Source organism: Halichoeres trimaculatus, unplaced genomic scaffold, assembly GCF_033239565.1.
Source record: "Halichoeres trimaculatus isolate MK-OKI-2021-1 unplaced genomic scaffold, fHalTri1.1 fHalTri1_scaffold_6, whole genome shotgun sequence".
Classification (NCBI taxonomy): domain Eukaryota; kingdom Metazoa; phylum Chordata; class Actinopteri; order Labriformes; family Labridae; genus Halichoeres; species Halichoeres trimaculatus.
In genome coordinates, this window is record NW_027437184.1 from 27,211,031 (window position 1) to 27,232,490 (window position 21,460).

A 21,460-nucleotide genomic window follows, 5' to 3' on the forward strand; every position below is an offset into this window, starting at 1 on the left:
CAGAATTTATGAATGAATGATGGATATATTGCACAGGATGACAAGGGGAGGGAGAGGGGGAGGAAGAGAGGGGGTGCATGTGCAGTATAGGCTGCAAGATCGAGTCTGAGATTTATTTCCATTGCAAAACGGGTGAAGTTCAGGGAAAATCAGGCATCATTAAACTTTGTACCTTGAGAGCTGCTCTTTCCTGCCAGCAGTGCTTTAACACTGATGTTCATAGTACACCAGTCTCCTGTCAATATTTGGGCTCTTTTCAGAGTAACCCTCGCTCATTCCTTATCATTCTCAGCTTTACAGAAAGTGTGAAAATAACAGAGTCGAGGTTTCCCCTCATTTGATCGGACTCATATCTTATAGAAGTTGCTAAATGATGTTACATGCTGAACGGCCCAAATCCGCTTTTGGCTTGAACTGTAATTGTGTAACTTTTTGGCTTCTAGTGATGAGCTGAATTGTTGCTGGGCAACAAGGGACCTGTGCGGGTGGCCGTGGAGAGTCTGAGCTCTGTGAGTTCAGATGGATCTGCAGCACATTGCCCTATAGCAGAAGAATGTCACTGAATGCCTTTTTAGAAACTGGTTTTTAAGCAGATTATTCCAAACTGTCTCTTTTCTCATTTATCTAAAATAATGTCTAATAAGGCCGGCGTCTTGTTTCTTGATTAAAGAGCAGCCTCAGTATTGTCCTTATATTACACTCTCCCCTCCCTCCATTCTTTATTTGTCTGTGAATTCATCAGTCATTGCACCTTTCAATAAACATCTTTCAAAAGGACCTGGTTTAATGAGCGGCACATCTCTAGATTAAATAATGAAAGCACTCCCACGCCACAAAGAAAGAGGCCGAAGACATTTGGCGTAACCCCAGCCCCCTCTCTCACCCAAAGTGATCTCTTGAATTCCTGAAACATGCTGTCCTTTTGTGAACTTTCAGCCCACTTTTACATCCATTAGTGAGGTGGCGTTATTCAGCGTGTCCTCACCAGAGCTGGGTAAACAGACTGAGAGGCCGCTGTGGTTCAGAAGTATACAGCTTTCTCATAACAGCGTTATAGGAGGCGCGCGGTGGTGGAGAGGCCATTTGAGAGGAGATGGAGAGCGCAGGGCTGATGACTTGAGGCAGCTGTATGACCTATTACTTTGAGAAAATGGACTGGTGACCAGAAGATTGCTGGCTCATACTCTGCTCACTCTCTGCCCTTGAGCAAAGGCAATTAACCTGGATTCCTCCAGTAAATATCCAGCTGCAGAAACGGAAAGAGATGTGCAAGAGTGATAATCGTGTAAGTGACTTTGAATAAAAGTGTCCACTAAGCAGGACGATTAATACAGCTAATAGAATCATAGCTTGTGTTTTCAAGTTATCAAGGACTGAGGACTGCTGAATGTTCAGAGTGCTCACCCTCCTTCCTCTCATCTGCTCTTCAGTCTCTGATCCATCCAACCTGAAAACAGGGTCAGGAATGTACTTTTGTGTAGTTATCACAATGCTGTAGTCTATGTAGTGAAATTATCCTCATAATTTCAATTTGCTGTCATCACAATACTCCAGTATTAATACACTTTTCACATACCTTAGTTAGAACATCATTCAACCTTATCCCAATGCATAAGTCTGGAAATATCATCCCCCTGCTCCAGAAAAAGCACAATTCTCACACTATAGTGAGATTATTGTATTGCAGTACTTCATTTAGAACAGGGTGTGTTGTTATCAAAAGCCTTCTTTTGATATCACAATATGAGTCTCTATACAATCTCCTTACAATGCTTCAGTCAGGGTACAGTACAATCAACATACTTCAGCCATGCTAAGATATTATCATGATACTTTAAGCTAGGAATGCACGGTATCATCTGCATAACAATGAGCTTCAACATTTCTGCTATAGGAAAGATTTTTAAAGTGTTGGAATCAGAAAGCTTTTTAGAAAAGGTGACGCAAACATGCCTCTAACACGACTAGGCAGTTACAGTGAAGCCTGAGAGCTGTCACCCTGAAGCATCAAGAGTTTCTGAAAAGTACAATCTAAGAATGTCGGCACTTGCAAAAACTGAAAGCAATAATTATACAAATAGATAAAATAGTCACCCACCTCTTTGTTAGCTTTTCAGCAAAGCAAGGAAATGTAGTAGCAATTAGCTTAGAAGGTTCATGAGTGAATGACTGAATTAAGCTGAGGTGGAAGTTGTGAGCTGCTGGAGGTTAATGATATACTTGGAGTACCACTGGGCTACAACCACCTGGTGTTACTTCTCAGACGTTGCCTTAACTGAACTTTGTCTTCAATCACAAAGAGAAGCTCCTTGCTAATGCTAATCATATTAGCTTAACCAAAGACTTTTGAACATTGAGTATGAGTTTCGTTAGTATGTGGAGCCTCACTGCCCAGTAGATTGAGGACATGTACCCCACATTTTTCTTTGTTTTGTTTTCTCGAGTACATTTGATTTTTTTTTTTAAATTGGCCACATTTACTATTCATGGCAGCATTAAATGCACGTTCATCTGTTTTTCTCGCAGTGAGTGTCATAATAAGAGTAACAGTTAGTTAGCATTTAGATAGCAGTTAGCTCTCTCTTACTGCTGATAGTCAGCACAAGAAATGTCCACAGGTTAAAAAGTTGTTGATATTTTATTATTGTGAGCTCAAAATGCTGGTATGGTCCTATACAATTCTTGTGTTGTAGCGTAGCCACTCACTACCAACTAGGACTGTAGCTTTTGTTATTGGCTTTTACGTTAAAAGGCAAAAAAAAAAAAAAAAAAAAACATTAATGACAGATGACATCACTAGTACAGTGTAGTTTGGCAGTATTATGATCCAGAAGATAAAGCTGTCTTATAGTCACTGTATAACCTTCACAGACACAAACCTGCAATGTTGAATCAGTGCTGGTTAAGCTAGTTCTATTAGCGCTAGCCACACTTGGCTAACCAAGGTGGCATTATTAGACCCCAGATTTTGTGATCTGGTTTTTTTGCCTTGTTGAACAAGATATGCTCAGTGTTTTCAGGATATACTTTGAGACTAGACACTTGGTCAGGATTGAAATACAAACTGTATGGTCTCTATCAGATTCACAGTCATGACATATTTTTGTGATTTCAACATCTGAGATATGCTAAGTGTTCTGAATATATCTGTGTTTTGAATAATTTCTCTTTTAACAGCTGATTATAGATATTTTACCACCATCTGTTCTTCATAAAAAGTGTTTTTAGTTAATTTAACTCTCTTAATGTTTCTGGGACGTGCAGTCGGACTTACAAACTCTGAAAAAATGCCACTTGTTCATAAAGTCATGCAGCCCTATCAGAAAATAACTAAAGAACTCCCCTTTTTAAACAACAGCTTTCACTGTTGTGTTGTGCTGTACAAATCCCTCGCCCATATTCTCCTCACAAACACATTCACATGCATTCAGAGTCTCTCCTCTGTGGCATTAAGCCTAGAGTGTGACCTTGACCTGATTGCTGGGGGCTTTTTAAGTAACTCTCCAGAAAGAGATCCAATCATGTGACACCCTTCACCCAGCCTCACCCCCTATCCTCTCTCCTGACCTTGTATGTCGACGAGGAGACACTCACCACGGGCATGTAATGCAGCTGCAGGCGCTGTCATACAGTTGAGTATTCACTCTTGGGTCACTGAGGGTCAAGGTTGGGTCAGGAGGAGCGTTATGTCTCCAATAATCCCTCCCCCACTCTTTGAATTTTAGGAATGACTGGCCACAAGTTTGAGTGCGGTGACTAACTGAGCAGGTTTAGTCATCCTCTTATTTCTTAATCACTGATACCAGCATATGTCAGGGAAAGGTTGTTTCATGTCCGCAGTGATTCATGTCAACAGTGAGCTGGCTGCTTGGATTTGTGCTGTTGCAGTTGCCTTCGCTTACTCCCTACAGCTGCCCTGCTGTTTAAACCACGCTGGCTCACTGTCTCGCTGCAGAGAACGCCACTGTCTGTCTCTGCTTCAGGGTTACTTTATGTAAGAACGTTTACATTTCTGCCATGTCAGTGTTTAACATATGGTTGGGTTAATCCAGATTTGAACTTGCTTTGTAAAAGCAGCAAAAACACACCTCACCTAAGTGCCAGTCTTTCGACAGATGGATTAATATGTTTTCAGTGTATTATGCCTTTAATCTCAGGTGCAGAATTGACCAATCAGAGGGGAGCACTGTTTTTCCCACGTGCATTAAGGCTGTTATGATCACACTCTTTAATAAGGTGTGTGTTGTCTCAGAAATTTCAAGCTTCTTTGGCATAAGAAGAACTTTTTTGTCTAGTGCGATATATCACAAGCTTGTCTTCTTTTTCAATTTTGGTAAATTGTAAATATTTCACATTTTTAATGTTTACGAATCCAGATTCAGGCAGCACTTTTGCAGTCAGACACAGATAAATAGTCGTATTGACACCACACACTTGACGATTATTTGGACAAATAATCAGAGACGATGAGTCCTGAATCAGGTCAGATCCCAAGGATCACAGGGGGAGTCAAATCTGGGCCCTAAATCTGGCTTAAAACCATCTCATTTGTAGCCAGCCTTGTTCTGAATAGTATAATAATGTAAGTTAAGGTAAAAATATTGCATAAGTCAAACACTTAAGGTGTCCCAAATGCAGAAATATTACAATAACTGGTTTAGCTTATTTTCTGATTGCACAAACAAACAACATATGTTTATCTGGAACAATCCTCAAAGCGGAACAAAGTCAACGCAGCATCCTCTGAGAGATGTGCTCAGTAAGGGAGCAGACTGCAAAGATGTAGCTGAAAATGTTGGTAAATTTTCAGAATTACATCAATTTCATTTCTTGGAGTAGCTTCAATGCTTTATCGCCAAAAGTCTTTTAATTATGTAATTATACATTAGCTGATACAGCTTTCTTTAAAATAACTGTATAAAGTAAGAAACTGTCTCCATCAGCTCAGGGTGAAAAGTTTCATTTAGTGAAAGTCACACACTTGACAGAGGGAAACTTTATGTCTTTGGCAGCGGAGGTGATTTCACCAAGTTGGCAATGGAGTAGAGAGACTAGAATTACATCACAGCATTTTAATCCAAAACTCAGATGTAATAATTCAAAATAACGCAGCTCGGTGTTGCATAAAAACGTGATGGAATTAAAAAGAATTCAGCAGGAGAAAAGCAATCAGTCAGCTGATGAAATGACCCGTGGTGTTGTGTGTGCAGCTAGAGTGAGTTCAACATTATAATAAAGATGATATTATTATTTGTTTGAAGGCAGGCCTCAGTGTTATACCTGATATTAAAAGCATCCCCGCTGCTCACAGGGTTTTGAAAAACTTATTTTGAGTATTGTTTTCCACAGAAATATACTCCGACTGTTCTCTCAGGGGAGTTAAGTGTCATTAATTCTCAAACGCTGTCCTTCTCATCTCACTGTAGTTTTATTAGATACCAGCGTGAAACATGCTTTATTCTTCAGCTGTAATAAAACTCACTGATTGTGTACTTGAAATAAGATATTGTGTCAAACTGTTGCCATTGCAAAGGTGAGACAGAGGAGCTCATGTGTTGCATCTTTCCATTTTTACTCTTTTCCTTACTTTTGAGTTACAAAATATAAATCTAACCCACATCTCTATGCAGTTGTTGTCGTTAGGCCTTCCTTTAAATCGTGAAAGCCTCGGTGGGACTCAAACTTCCCAACCTTATCTGATTAGCACAGCAGTGTCTTTTTAAGTCAACTTACATAAAGGCGATCACCTGCAAGGATTTGACATTTATAATCAGTCATCCATCTCTACCTGACTGGATGCACCTGAAGCTCACACTGAGCTTGAAAGGAGCTGGATCATTTGGGTGTTGATTATCAGACTGAGCCCATCAAAGGAGCGTCTCACATCTATAGGAGACACAAGTTCCTCAGCATTGGAAAGTAGTTACACTGATGTGAATGATGATTATAACTTTGAACATCACGGAGAGACCTTTAGCATACAAGCTAACTACCTTCTTTCTGCTTTGTTTTGTTTTTTGAAGGCCTTAATTATACTTTTTGTCCCTGGAATTTTATACTAGATTTACAAAGTTCGTTTTTGATGTCCTGCAGCAAAGTGGGATAGGGGCTCAGCTAAAAGTGCAGCTCAGCTCACAGCCTTCCTAAAATGAAAAAGCATAGTTTGATTTTCATTTATGTAATCACACTTTCTTGTTGTTTCTGATGGAAGACAGAGAGGAGGAATAATTGGCGCTTGGTTGAAAATTTTGGGACTTTGAACACTCAATGATGTCTCCCTTACAAAGCTACTGTTAGTAGCAGCTCAGCTAGCAGCCCCCATGAGGCCTCATGTCCACTGAACAGCTCCACAGAAACACTGATTTTATTACCAAAAGCTTCTTTATTGTGTGTTTTCTCCCTATTCAGACATGGGATGAGTTTGTTTTGAAGTGCAGGAGACCTTTGCTGATAATGTAGATTTTTATACAAACTTTAAAGTTTGATATCAAACTGCAATATTCAGTGTTTTAAATAGAGCTAGCTACGTTTACCCTTATAGTACAAAAATGCAGCTCTAGAAATATAAGTTAATGTTAGCACACGCTCAGACAGTGTCAACAATGACAAATACAGAATAACTAAGTCATCTCATGTTTTGTCTCAGCTGTGTTGCTTCATGTTGTATAACTGTTATGTCCAAAGAGCACAACACATGTGTCTTTAACTCGTGTGTCGTTTCAGTTGTTTGGGTAGTAAAGGCTAATGGAAGCTACAGTAAAGCTCGCAAAGCTTGTATAACATTTGAGATCCTTTTTTCGCCCATGCACACACACACACTCACGAACACATGTCCACTCACACACACTCACACTCACACACACCTGGGGTTAGCACAGAGGAACTGTGTGCTTGTGTAACTGTGTTTACACGTCTGAGGCTGGTGCTGGCACAAGAGCCAGACGAATGTGGTTTATCCAGGGCCTCTTTCTCTAAGCCACCTTCGCTTCTATTCAGCGTTGACCTTGGTGCTTATGAGGAGGCAGGCCCTGACCTACATCCACCCTTTTAGCTGGAGCTAGAACCTCCACCAGCCTCCTCCGAATAAAGAGACCTGACACCTTATTCTGCTTCCTCCAACGGCCATTTTCTCTCTGTCTCAGGTCACATTTGCTGCACTTTACTGATAAAAAGTAAGATAGTGCAGAGCAGCGTGTCTAGCAGCAGAGGAAAGTGGAGCAGCGGCCTTCATGACTCGTCTCTGAGGCACCAACATGTCTGTGTGCAGTGGGTCACCATTAGCACGCAGAGGCTTAGCACCGGGCTGGTGAGAGTTTAGCGGCAGGTCAACCCTCCTCTGGTTTTTAAAGTGAAGTGTCAAACTGTGGCTGATGCAAATGAGCACGCACGCAAACACATGTTGTCGCGAGCATCTGGTGGGACTAATGTTCTTGTGGACAAACTGTGTGACACTGGGGCGCTAACATAAGGCCTGCTAATGTCTGCAGAGCTATGTGACAGGAGGTTTGTGTAACCACATTTTTTAGAGTCATGCTGCGGTTTTAGATTTGAAGTAAATGTTGACAATGAGCTTTTCACCGCTACTAGACCACACTGGAACAGCAGAACAGAAGTGATGTTTTCAGGTTTTCTTTTAGAGGACACTGGGGTAGGCTGGAGTGACATTTTGGTATAACTTTGGTATTAAATGCTGCTAATGTGTGAGGGACATTAGGTCAGATTAATTTTCATATGTTTTATTTAATTTAGATAGAAGTATAGTTTTGATTTTACTTTGAAGAGGCTGTTTGCTGCTTTCTCATATTTTAAACATGGATATAAAGTAACAACACTTGATTTTTATACTAAACTTCTACAGATTTTCAAACCACTACATGTTCACGTTACAGGAATCCCTGAATCTGTAAACTGCTTAAAATGCTTTGTTCTAAAAATAGCACGAGAACCTGATGAGACTTGCTAAAATAACACAGTGGTCGCATAAAGATGTCCCAATTGATTTATGACATGTTGAAGCTATGGATCTCAAACACCAAGGTCTGCCCATAGCTCCGCCTCTGACAGGCCTCCAGAGATAAGGGTTTCCTAAAACGTCAGTGTGAGAAAAAAACTGATTTATTTTTTGCTGTTAATCATGTAACGCTACTAAAGGGTACCAGGGGACAGCAAAAAGCCAAAAAAAAAAAAAAAAAAACCCTTGTTAAGTTATTAGCTAAATGCATTTAGCTGGGATGTTTTGTTTATGCCATACTTTAATGAAACCCTAAAAATGAAAATGAGCATCTACAAATTCAATCAATTTTCATTTTATCTTTTTGTTGAGATGAATCTTGTAGGTGGAACCTCATTCAAAAGCGAGGCTCAACACTTCTCTGTTTGCCAAACCTGATTGCGACACCATTGGTACAATAGAAAAGCACAAGTTCAATTCAAACGGGAAAAAAAACAGACTACATAGTATCCAGAAAAGCACCTTTTAGGAGCTTGGGGCTGTTTGGACAAGTGTGATTCCACAAATAAAAGCTTCCTCAGCATGTTGCTTGAGTTTATCTGCAATCATTTTTACATTTTCTGTTTCTATCTTTCCGAAACCACTCCACCCTCCACAATCTGTACTAACTGATCTCTATCGCTCTCTGACCCTTGTGTCTGATAACCTTTGGCGTGCTCTCTGACCACTTGCTCACACAACACCATCCTGCTCATTAAACTGCAACTAGATATACAAATACGTTGACACAAAGCACTGATGTAAAGATGACTTCATCGTTTTAAAATTGATTAATCTATCAGAGTACTTGTGGGCTGAAGTAACAGTAAAGGAGATATTTTCACTAATATTAAAGTTTGAACATTGTCCTGCTTTTCTATGGTAATCCACATTGAACTTAATTTAACTTGTTAATTATTTGCTGTTTTCCACCTCATGTATTCTTTTCTCTACTAGTAAAGCCGTAAACCAATAAACCACTTGTGTTAAACTAAGCCAAAAGGGTAATCAGGGGTATTAACAATTTATGATATTTTACCTGTATTACACATTTACACAGTTGTTGACATCCCTACATTCGTGTTTGTTATTCATTATGACGACATACAAGACAGCGTTAAACAGAACAATCAAATAAAGACACACAAAGATAACCACCACATCAGATGTAAACAATACAAAGCTGCTGTGAAATTTGTCACTTCAACACTGAGATTTAGTCCAGACCTGTACGAAAAGATGTAAGTACAGCAGAACAAAAGACATCATTGTTGGATTAGTTTTGTTCAGTTCATTCAGGGTCTTTAAAGGTAAAAGGCTTTTAAAAGGTAATAATTAAATGTCACTCTCACACCCACAAATATAGCCCTGGAACAGGAGCTAAACAAAGGTTGCTACGCGACACGGAGGCAGGAAGCTGTGAGTGATGATTTTTGTCCGTCACATTAATATTTAAATTAGCAGTCAAAGGTGCGCGGTGATGAGGAATTTCAGACAGACTCTGAACACTGATACACAGGGCGTTGCAGAACACACTATCTGTTTTATAAATGAGTGAAAGTGTTGTCAGAGAGAGCCGTGCTTAATGTATGGAGGGATTACTAAAGTAATGCATGAGTGAACGCAGCTTAATGAGGGAAGGTTTGCATGAGAGCAGCCCCCGTGCGTGATCTGAGATATATCATGAGCTGTCCTAACCCGCACTCAGACATTCGAGGGGGCCAGTGTCATGCTACCAGGCATTAGTGCAGCTCCCGGCTCGGCAGGCCTCATAATATCCCCCCCAAGCCAAGACAGGCTCATCATTTTTTCAGGCTGGATGACATGCAATACCTTCACGGTGTTAAATGACTCCAAAAAGGAGTGTGTATGTCTGTGTTTAAATAAGGCAGAGGGTCCCATTTAGCATTCTGAGAAAGACAAGAGCTAATGGACACCTAGAAGGGGGGGATGTTGAAATTAGGGGAAGGGGTGCAGTGGAGGAGATGGTTTTACTTTGGGAGAGGTGAGAATGAGACCACTTGGATTGTTCAACTCTGCTATTAACACGTTGCCTGAGCTCTCTGTGGCAAAAAAAAAAAAAAAAAATAATAATAATTTTTTTAAAGAATATTTTAAACACAATTTTCTTAACTACTTAAGGTGGCAATCTCCCTGTATCCTGTGTTGTTGTTTTCAATGCGCACAATACACAAAATAGGCCAAGCAAGACTTACCCTACGTTTTGGTTTGCTTAAATCAGGGGTGGTTCTTTTTAAAGTATATTTCATATTTGGTTTAGACAAGAGCTAAAATCTGACTTATTCAGGCTCTTAACTGCACAAGTGGTGCAACGCCTGCAACTAAAGCTTTTCACATCTGCCATGTGTGTCATTTTCACAATCACCTGACGAACATATCCTCACGAGAACGTGGTAGCTCAAACCTTCATCCCTACCGCCCCCCAGCATCCACCTTAAAGCTCTGACTACAGAGGGCTTTAAGTGTTGTCTCATCACTCCTCGATTTCTGCATTTAGAGTTAATCCATGTGGAGTGAGTTTCGGAGCCTTGACGCCAAACACAAACATTGATCTTCACTTTGAGTTGACTGGCTGAACCGAAAGTTTCTTCTTTTTGAGTTTCCCTACTGAAGCCAAATTTAGCAACATGCCACCAGAGGAAGTTATGCATATGTTGAACATATTTCAACATCTAAACCTTCATCATTTTCAAAATGAAATATTTCTGTTCAGTTTGAGAAGAAATTAAAAAGAAAACTTAAATATCTTCATTTACTGTTGATATATTTCTTCAAACACTGAAACATGACAATGATGGTAGAGAAGTAGAATCCGTTAATCATTATGCTAATTAATCATTAGCGTGAAATAATTGGGTCAATAAATAACCCCATGCATTTTTAATGTTATTTTTGAGTCTTATTATTTTAAATACAAAAATTGCATTGTTCACATCAGTGTTATTACCAAAGTGACACATACCATATTTAACAAATATAACTGGGTCCCTCATTTATCCTGTGTTTTATCAGTCAACTGCCCATAAAAGGAAATAAATGGACTGAAAGAAGGAAGCAGGCGCCTCTTGTTCACTTACAGCCGTCTCTTTCTTAACAAACACATCACTCCACCTCAGGAGCCGTTGTTGCATAAAGGCGTAGGAGGTTTTTTTTTTTTTTTTTTTTTTTCACTGAACATACAGCAGGTCATCTGATAAGAGTCGCCTCCGTTCAAAAGGCCACAGGAATGCACATCTGAAACACAAGGACTCATCAGAGAGAAGCCTCCGAGTCTGTCTTTCTGAACTTCTTCTCTTCCTTTGTTTCCTCCCCTCTTTCCCTCTCTCTTACTGTCTCCCTCGATCATGCTCTGCAGAACTCCTCGCACGATCTTAGGGAGAGGAGAGAGAAGAAGAGAGAAAAAAAAAAAAAAAAAGGAAGAAAAGTGGGTCAGGGCGACCTATTTTTTTTTCCCACAGTTCACGGAGGCAGAGGGTGGCGGTGTTATCGTCAGTTAGACGAGGAGCAGGGCCTGATGGGGAGGCAGGGCCTTGTCGCGAGAGGCAGCCACTCAGAACTGGGTCAGCGGCAGAGGCTACGTCTTGTAAACGGCTTGTCATACTGGGGAGAAAAGCTGCAAATGAACCATAGATTATACGCCCCAAGCTGAGCACCAAGGTCTCTCCTCTCTCCCCACTCACACAAAAAACACACACACAGGCACATATAAGCTTTACAGTAGCTAACACAGGAGTCTGTTAAGCACTGACACCTCCTTTAAGTTCCTCTCCTCCGCTCTCAGTCTTCAGTAATATGCTTTGATTACCGCAGTCAGACCTTTAAGTGAAGGATCCTTTCACATTTCTCTTCTCTGACACACGGATTGCTGTTTTCTAAATATAGGCCGCTTTCTCCCAGATTTGCTCGTCTCTATTCAGGTCAGGTTATTTACTGTACCAAGTTCAACTGTGGTTTAGAAACGAGCAATACAGATGCTTATTCAGCTGCAATGACCTCTTTGCATATCATCCGTGCCAAAGCCAGACATATGAGGAGATAATTTGCCTGCATGAGCCCCCTGGGATATATTTATTCTGACCAAAAAACAGATTTCATTCAAACCCTATTGCTGTTTTTTACATCATCCCGCTTAAACCGATCTGAAGTATATAACAGCCGATAACAGCCGGAGTCTGCGTGCAAACAAGAGCTCAAAATCCCGTCTTTCCAACATCTCATTGTATGATTGTTTGTGACCTCTTTAGGTTACGTCATGTGCTGTAAAAAAAAAAAAATAGCGTAAAACCACACGGATTGCCGTAAAATTGTATGCTTGAGATTACCATTACATAATCCTGTTAAGATTATTCTAAAACAAAAAAGGTGTAGCAGCAAGAGCCTTCATTTTGTAAACAGCTGAAAGCTCAGAATCTCTCCTTTGAACAGCAGGTTAAACGCTTGTTTGTGATCACATCATTTCATGTTCAGGGAAAAAAAGGAAAATAAACCAGGTTGCAATGTTGAACAGCACAGGGAGATAACTCTCTTTACTTTACTGTTTAAATTAACCTGAAATAAAAATCAATAAACATATAATCTGGCTTATTTTTGTATCGGAAAGAAACATTTCATTATGTCAGATTGAGAGCTCACTGTTAAAAGAATCCTGTTAGATCTAAAATAAAAAACAGAACAGAGAGAGCACAAATGACAAAACTCTTTGGAGGCGAATAATCCCAGATGAGCTCCTCTCTGTTCAGAAATGTGATCTCATATTAAAGCTCCTTTGAGTATTTTTTTTTCCTTGTGTGAAAAACACAGAATTTAACACTGATGTCTACATACGACCTATAAAACAAACCAGAGCATCAGCAATAACAGAGATTATTTCTGTACAGTTATTTTGAATGCCTATAAATGCTGCCACGGGGTAGGTGTCAGATAAGGCCATGAACAGCTGCGATTAACACCTCAAGGTAAAGAGTCACAGTGAGTGATGTGTTTTGTCTGTGAACACTGCTCACACATGTACAGGACAGAAAATTACCTTTTGACCACAGGGGGCGCCAAAATTTACACAACTTTAATTTCTCTCACTGGAGCTTTAAGTAAGGGATGATTTAAAGTGAACGGTTTGGGAAATTAGACTGACTCCAAAATGAACAAGAATATTAATTCGAATATGACTTTATTTGTTAAATATTGATATATGCAGGTAAATATAATTTGTCATCTGTTAAAAGAAATGCTCCCACAACTTAGAATGTGGGCTGAAGTAGTATTACACTGGAAATTTTTGTGTAAGTTAAGTTGAAACATCCTGATCACAGCCTGGTTGTTTGTTTACATTTTCATTAAAGAAGATTCTAGACGAGGTGAGCAGGAATAGTTTTGTTCAGCTCTCCTTCTCTCAGCTTTACAGTTGATGAACTTTAAACATAAACAAGGCAAAGTCGCAACTTTTGACATCCATGCCCAAGGATGGGTACCTTTCACATTTGAAATTATGTGGTACCTGGGAATTGGTGCACTCAACAGTACCAATTATCAGTACTTTGAAGTTGAAGTTTACTTATTTAAAGTGGGGACAATACATATTATTGAACATATTAATGCAACATTATAGCCATAGGCTTATTTCCATTTCCCTTTGGCAGGTTGATGTTAACAACATAAAATAATCAAATCAATAAAACAACAGTAGCGACAGTTAAACAGTTACAAAACAATTATAAACAGAGAAAACATGTCCTTAAGTAAAGTGGATCATGAAACATACAGGCCAAGGGTCAGGGGACCATATGTATCATACTAGTGTTAAATGCTAAAATAGAAACCACAAGGTTGATTTAAGAGAAGAGAGCTGAAGTTTTAAGGCAGAAATACACATGTACTACTATTATATATATTTTGGTGTTTATGTAGATATGAATATTAATTTGTTTGATGATAAATCTCAAAGTTTTTACAACTCAACTTATTTCTTTCTTAATATATTAACTGGCATTGCTGAGTTTAAGTCCAGTACTGAAAATCACCTACTCTTCACTTCCTCACAGTCACAAGGATGCGTTTAGATACCAAAGCATGGTACCGTTGGATTTTACATGAATAGGTACTTTGCACTGCAGATGAAATTCAGTCAGTTCCTATAAAAGTATCTAATTTGGTACCCTATCCTATTCATGCCATTATCACCCTCTCATAATTTAGGTTTTCTTTCTTTTTTTATGTGGTTTTCTATGTGGGGAGAAGCACCTACTAGTGCTGCTGCTGGTGCCTGGATTGCAGGACAGGATGTTGTGCCACTTTTCTCTATCAGAGATGGTTATGGGGTCCTTTTGGCTGCTTTCACATCTGTGTGCTTCATCCGTCAATATTTCCTCACTCTCTTGACCAGCCTGAGATGGGCGTCAATGATTTTTTACCACATTGTCAACAGGCAGGAGTGACATATAGTCCGGTCAGTATGGTACTTGTACATTTCTTAGGTATATAAGGCATTTAAAATTCTGTTTGGATGCACGTACCAGCTGTGGTTAAAAAGAGTGAGCTCATTTTGTAAAGTTTTCACAGTTGAACGTTGGATCCCTGCAGTGCAGCTGTGTCAGACTGATGTTTTGTTACTATAAGATTTATTGTGGGTCATTGCGCTCATGTTTATTTTGCAAATTGCCTCTAAGCTGCAGGGAAGAAAATTATCCACAGACAGCACTTATATATTTTGATATTGATTTCAAATGTGTCTGAGCCACGGCTCGTTGTTTCACATCCTTTGTGTCTGGAGCAGACAAAGCGGGATAAACACTGGGTTTGATCTCCTCCTCACAAATAATCGCTGTGGCTGTTGTATTGAGCTCAGACTGGAGAACTGGGGCTTATTCCTGCATCGGCCTCTGCTTATGGAGCGATGCAATTTTCAGGCAGTCGAGCTCACTCATATTTCACTATGTGGAACAAATCTGCCTGTAATGAATCTCCCAGGACACTGTGGTGCCTCCACAACCCAGCCTGGTTTTTTGGCTCCTCTGCAGGGGGGGCGGCTTTAGAGGGGGCTTTAATATTTCAACACGGCAACGTCCCTGAGATTAAAGCTAGAGTTTTGTTTTTGATGGGAGGGATTTCACAGCACAGGAACACAAAGTTCATTAGAGTGTTTGATTTTGTCTTTTGGATTCCCCATCTCTGTCCAGACTAATTTTAATCATATTGCTCCTGCTCTGTATTTAAAAAAAAAAGAGCCTTATTAGCAGAGGTGTCACACTAACAAACAAAACACAATATCCCGAGGTGGGGCTAAACATGGCGGGGGATTGGATTAGCAGTGAGTACGCACACACACGGCTCTCCTCCTTGGTGTCACAGCTCCTGAGTCCTCCCTGCCTCTGCCGGGCAGTGGACCTGTCTCACGTTATTCTTAGCCGCAGAACTTCATGTCTCTGTGCGAAAGCCCCTTAACGCTAATTGAGGAGGCTGCTCATAGCTCATGTCGCTCAACAACAGCCTCCGAGGGGTGTGTGTGTGCGTGTCACAGTCTGTCTAGCTACGTGTGTGTTTGTGTGAAGGTGAGACCTGCTGAGCAGTAAAACCAGTCAGAACCAGTACTTGGCCACTCCAGCCCGGGTTGCTTTGTTATTTATTTATCTTTTTTTAAAGGGAGTCGCAGCGCCTTTAGCAGATGGTTTCCAGCAGGCCTGCCTATGACATGTGATAACATTACAGTTCTGAAAGGTCAGGCATGAAGGGAACCAGTGGGAGGGCTGGTCCAGTCTCAGAGAGCCCAAAGCTGCACTACAACCCCCTACACACACTCAGACACACACACACACACAACCACACATACACACACTGTCATGCCGTGTGTTCACCGTATGTGCAAAACCTCTCTTTATGGCTTCTCAAACAGGCAGGATTGAACTCATTGCCTCCAACAGGGTAATGTAAATATTTGCTGTATTACTTGAACCTTGGTGGCCGGAGTCACAGTCACACTGAGTGTGCCACAATATTTACATGCTGATAAAAGCGTCTTTGTGCTCCAACACTGGACGACTTTAATGCCGAACACTCGTGGTTTTAGGGCTACAGTAGATATCAGCACGACAACACCTCCAGGAAAACGTCCAACAGGATATTTGGACGGCTAAATGAAACACATATAACTAGAGATGGGTTTCCATAACCAGCTCCTGTTGAGAAGCCATCAGAAATGGCTCAATCCTTTGACATCACTAGCCTTTATGCTAAACGATTCCCTTGTCGATTCTTTACATTACACCGGTGTGACGTCACATAATGCACCACGCGTAAATCTCGCTTGTCGGTCAACAGCAGAATTTCCAAGACAATGGAAGAGAAATGGAAGTGATCGAAAGCTTGGCATCACTTTACAAAGAGGGACGCTAACAACACAAAGTGCAATACGTGCAACACTGTATTACGCAAGGATGTCAACACCAACATGTTAAAACATTTATCAACGCAACACGTTAAATACCACGAGCGTCATGTCATATCTATTTACTTATAACCTCAATAAAATGGTGTTGACACAGAAAACCTGTTAAGTAGTAAAAAATATCACAGGAGGAAAATTTTATCAATACCCAACCTACATATAACCACACGCTATCCCAAGGTGTTGTCAGTGCAATTCAGTTTGTATTAGTTTTTATAAAATTGTGATCAATCACATTTGATCATGTGTTTAAAATCCTGTTATATGCATTTAAAACAGTTTCTAAGTCCACATTGACAACATAAACAAGTACTGAATGGTGTTTCAATTGAATCAAATGCATGTAAATGTTTCTTCAGTTGTTTGAAGAAGTACAGCTCACTTCACTTGCCTGCTACTCATCACTTGATTGTCAACTTTTGTCATTCTCGACTGACAAAACTTTTATCACTTTTTTTGCATGTCAAAGGTTTTTAATAACGCACTAACCAGCTGTAACCAAGATGTGAGGGTGTTTGTATTTAAGAAAGGACTTCCTTCGCTGTAGTGAAAAAAAAAATATAGATACACTCAGAGTTTTCACTTTTCTTCCTCAGAAGCAGTTTCTGCTGCTTCTTTTTGGTTAAAGTGCTATCCCTGGAAAACAGTGTTAGTCATGAAAACTCCCATCAGTGCTGACAGGAGCTGGGGACGGCTCTGAAGTTAGGCCGAGGTGGAAAAAATCTGTGGAGTGCTGGGCGTGCCCTGGATTTAAAAAAAAAAAACAACTTGGGTTTTAAGACAAGAGTTCATTACAGGTTTTGAGGCTGTTAACACTGACAGTCCTGCTTGTCAATAAAATAAGGAACTAAAACTATTCAATTAAAGGCAGCTATCTGTAGATATTCAAACGCAAACAAAAACAATGAACATTTTTTCTTCATAACCCTTTCCATCACTTACAAATGAAAAGTGTTCTCCCAAAAACAAAAAGAAAGAAAACCAATATGGACTGTACTGGTTAGGAATGCACGATATTATCGGCACAGTATCGGTATCGGCTGATAAAAGCTTAAAAACACGTTTATCGGTATCGGCAGATATGAAAATTTCTGCCGATATGCACAGCCGATAAGGTGCTATTCAGTTAGGATTATTATTATTTTCCATCAGAAAAATAAGCTCCTTAAATAAAATGTAGCTCCTCATTTATTTGCACTGCAGAGCTCTGTGTCTGTCACCAGGTTGTTACAGTAGCTCTAAAATAATCAAATACAACTTGGTTCTGTTTAAAAATGCATTGTACATTTAAAGTTCATATGATCTAAAGAAATTATTTTTCTGTATTTCAATACTGAATGTCTTGAGTTTGAAAAATAATACATTTCTTATTTATGGTAAAATCAAATGTTTTTTGTCTTGTTTTATGTGTGTTTCTTAAACAAATAAGACTGTCACAATAAGAGTAACATATAAATTCCAGTACAGGATAGACTTAGCTTTCTTTACAGTGAAAAAAACAAACAAACTTGTGATTATCGGCATCGGTATCAGCCAAAAGGGGTTTTGATATATTGATACATCAGCTTATCGGATATCGGCAAAAATCCAATATCGTGCATCCCTAGTACTAGTTAAAAAAATATATGAAGACCCAACAATATTTAGAGAGCATCCAGGGACATTGAGCATGGAAAAAAAACTCAATCAGGTAGAAACCTGGAGCAAGACCTGACTCATTGGTGGACAGCCATCTGGTGTGACTGGTAAGGCTGAGAAGATAAATGACTTAAGAGATATTTTATAGGATTAGCTCCCTCCAAGCGTAAAGTCATTCATTCATTTCCAACATTGGCAGTGAAAAGGAAACCATTCTTGTGTTTTTTTTGAATACCATTTTTTCTAGAGCTGAACCTCGCTGTTTTTTAATAAGAGGCAAAAACCCCCTTTGGTGGTCACCAGTCTGTCACAGGACTGACACATCCACCTGTCACACTCACACCTAAGAGCTATTCAGAAATTAACCTTAGCATGTCTTTTGACTGTGGGAGCATGCTGGAGTCCCTGCAGGGAGCCCATGCATGCACGGGGAGAACATGCAGACTCTGCACAGAAAGTTCCAGCTGTGGATTCAAACAAGGAACTCTGGCTGTGAGGCTAACCACTGCACCGACGTGAACGGCACTTGCTTTCTTTGTTTGTGTTTGCAAAAGTGGTGCAGTGTTGTTGTAGATAGTGTTGTTGTCTGAAGTTATTAGCCTCTTGTTGTACAGATTGTTCATGGTTTCTCCTTGTGTGAGGGAACTGCTGCACATCTTGCTGAACAATCTGTTGCTGCTAACAGAAGAGGCTTTTTGCATTTGAAAGCAGAAACTGTAGATTGTTTGCCTCTCATGTTCACCAGAATGAGGACCTATAGCTGTCTACTGTCTGACTGACTTTGTGTGTATGCAGCATAATGTACGTGCAGAGTTGGACAGCGCAGAGCCAGACTTTGGACTTTGGACTGTGATGTTTTCTTTGTAAGATCAGGGGTCTTTATTTGGACCTGGTCAACATCAACCTGTCAAAACACTCACTGTAAGCTGCCACCCTCTGCCTAAGTACGAGGACCTTGATCGTCCGGTAAGCCGTTGCTCATCCTTGGAACAGAGGCCGGGTTATTTGTTTTGGAGCTACAGGTCACAGTGTGCCAACAGCTCGTGGAGGAGGGAGGGTGGAGGGGGGGAGGAAGAGAAGGCTGGAATTACCTTGTGCGTAAACAACACCTCTGGAGTGGACGGCCATGTCATCACACAGGTGTGTTCCATAAAGTAGACCCCCCCAACTCAAACCCCCTTCTGAAATGGCACGAGGCCTGTACATGAAGAAGGAGAAGGAGGTTTAAAAATAAACTCGTGCAGGCTGGTCAGACATTTTGAAATTCTGTTTCTATCTGCGTCTGATAGAGAGGTTAAAGATACAGCATCCTGATAAATCTCTTCCCACCAGGGGGAACAGATAAGGAGTGGCGTAGATTGAATAAAAGAGCTGAGGAGAAAGGGGGAGGATAGGTTGGAGGGGTGGGGGGTGCAGGAGAAGGAGGAGGCTGAGATGTCTATCAGGCCGCATGAAGGGTTTTTTTTTTTTTGTCTTGCAGATCCAGTTCAAGGGCGCCCGCAGGCGAGGCAGCTCTCGCTCTTGCCGTGCCAACGCTGCTGCTCAAGGTCATATGAGCCAGCCCTGTGACATTAAAGAGGAACAGGAAAGGGGAACATAGTGGTGGGGGGGAGGCGAGACCATCAACCACACACACACACACACACACACACACACGATTGAGCTGTGAGGGGAAAAGTAGCCTTTAACTCCTTGAATCCTCCCTGTGACTTTCTGCACCGCTGTCTGGCTGGGCTGGATTTTGTTGGGGCGAGAGCTTTTTAAGGGCAGTAATGAGAGTGTCTTATTCTCTCTGCACAGAGCCAAGAGATGCTCGGCTAACTGCTTTGTAGTTGCCAGACACACATACAAAGAGAGAGTGTGTGTGTGTGTGAAAGAGAGGGAGAGAGTGAGGGGGAAAGATGGAAGAGAGAAGAGTCAGAGTGATAAACCTCCGGGGAGGGAGGTAGAGAGGAGAAAAAAAACAGTCTTAAAGTTATTTAAAGGGACAGTGAACCAATGGCAGTTACTTCCACTTGCTCTTCGGTAGACGGTTGAGAGTAAAGTGTGTTTTAAGCCTGAGTGGATTCCTCCTTTTTTTAACCAGAAAACACACACACACACTGTACTGGAGAGCATCATGTTTGTTACCTCTCACCTCTTCACCTTGATAAGCAGTGGCAGCTCCATGTCTGCTTTAAGGCCATAAACACACATACTCTAAACACACATAGACTGTACCTTATCTCACTGACATTAACCAGTGGCTGCTATGAGGCGCTCTGAAGTTTGAAGATGGCGGTCATAATTGGAAATGCTGACTGGAACACACAAAGCCAGAATTAAAGTAGGCCAAATGAGTTGAGTTTGCTGGTTACAACACTCACAGCTGTCAGTCACATCAGACCAAACGTGCATGCTTGTGCATTATTCTTTGCCTACATATCGTTATAACAAATAAGTTATAAGAATCATATAAAATGTCCAGCGCTGGAGGTTAATCATTTACAAAATTAACATTGTTTTTTCCTGAGTAGGTCTTAAAAATCGTTACATAGTTATACTGTCTGGCCTGCAGAGCTGATATTATCATAAAGAGTGAGCTGTTTCCTTTTGTACTAAAGACAAGAGAGGGAAATCTGAATGACTTTTAAACCATTTCACTAATGATTTTTAAATCTAAGTTTGAAAATTGCAAATGTTTGAGAGGCCTCTGACAAATTGTTGTTTCTACTTTTCTAATGCTATGCTAATAAGGTGAGCGATCGTCAGAGTGTCAGATTAAAAAGAATTGACTACAAGGTTTTTCCTTTCATTCCTTTTGTCTTTCTTTTCTTTTCTTTTCTGTCATTTTGCATTTCTTTCTTTCCTTCCTCCTTTCTTTTTATTTACTCTTTGTCTTCATTTTTTTCCATTTTCCTTCTTTTTTCTTTCTTGAGTCAAAAGAACATGATCATTTTTTTCTTTCTTTCATTTTTCAATGCCTCTTTCTTTTTTATATTTTTCTATCTTTCCCTTTCTTTGTTTCTTGAGTCAAGGAACATGATCTTTCTTTCTTTCTTTCTTTCTTTCTTTCTTTCTTTTTTGAGTTAAGGGAACATGATAGTTCTTTTTTGTCTCTTCTTTTTTTTTCTTTCTTTTTATTTACTCTTTGTCTTCCCTTTTTCCATTTTCCTTCTTTTTTCTTTCTTGAGTCAAAGAACATGATCTTTTTTTCTTTCTTTCATTTTTCAATGCCTCTTTCTTTTTTTATTTTTCTATCTTTCCCTTTCTTTGTTTCTTGAGTAAAGTACCAACTTGACCTTTCCTCTTTCTTTCTGTCTTTTTTTAAGTTAAGGGAACATGATTGTTCTTTTTATGTCTCTTCTTTTTTTTCTTTCTTTACTTTTTTCTGG

General features: G+C 40.2%; 1 protein-coding gene across 2 annotated transcripts in view; it reads left to right on the top strand.

Annotated features, from left to right (window-relative positions):
• Positions 1 to 21,460, top strand: part of nrip1b (nuclear receptor interacting protein 1b) — a 55,868-nt gene that overhangs the window by 11,859 nt on the left and 22,549 nt on the right. The gene's annotated exons all lie outside the window — the stretch shown is intronic.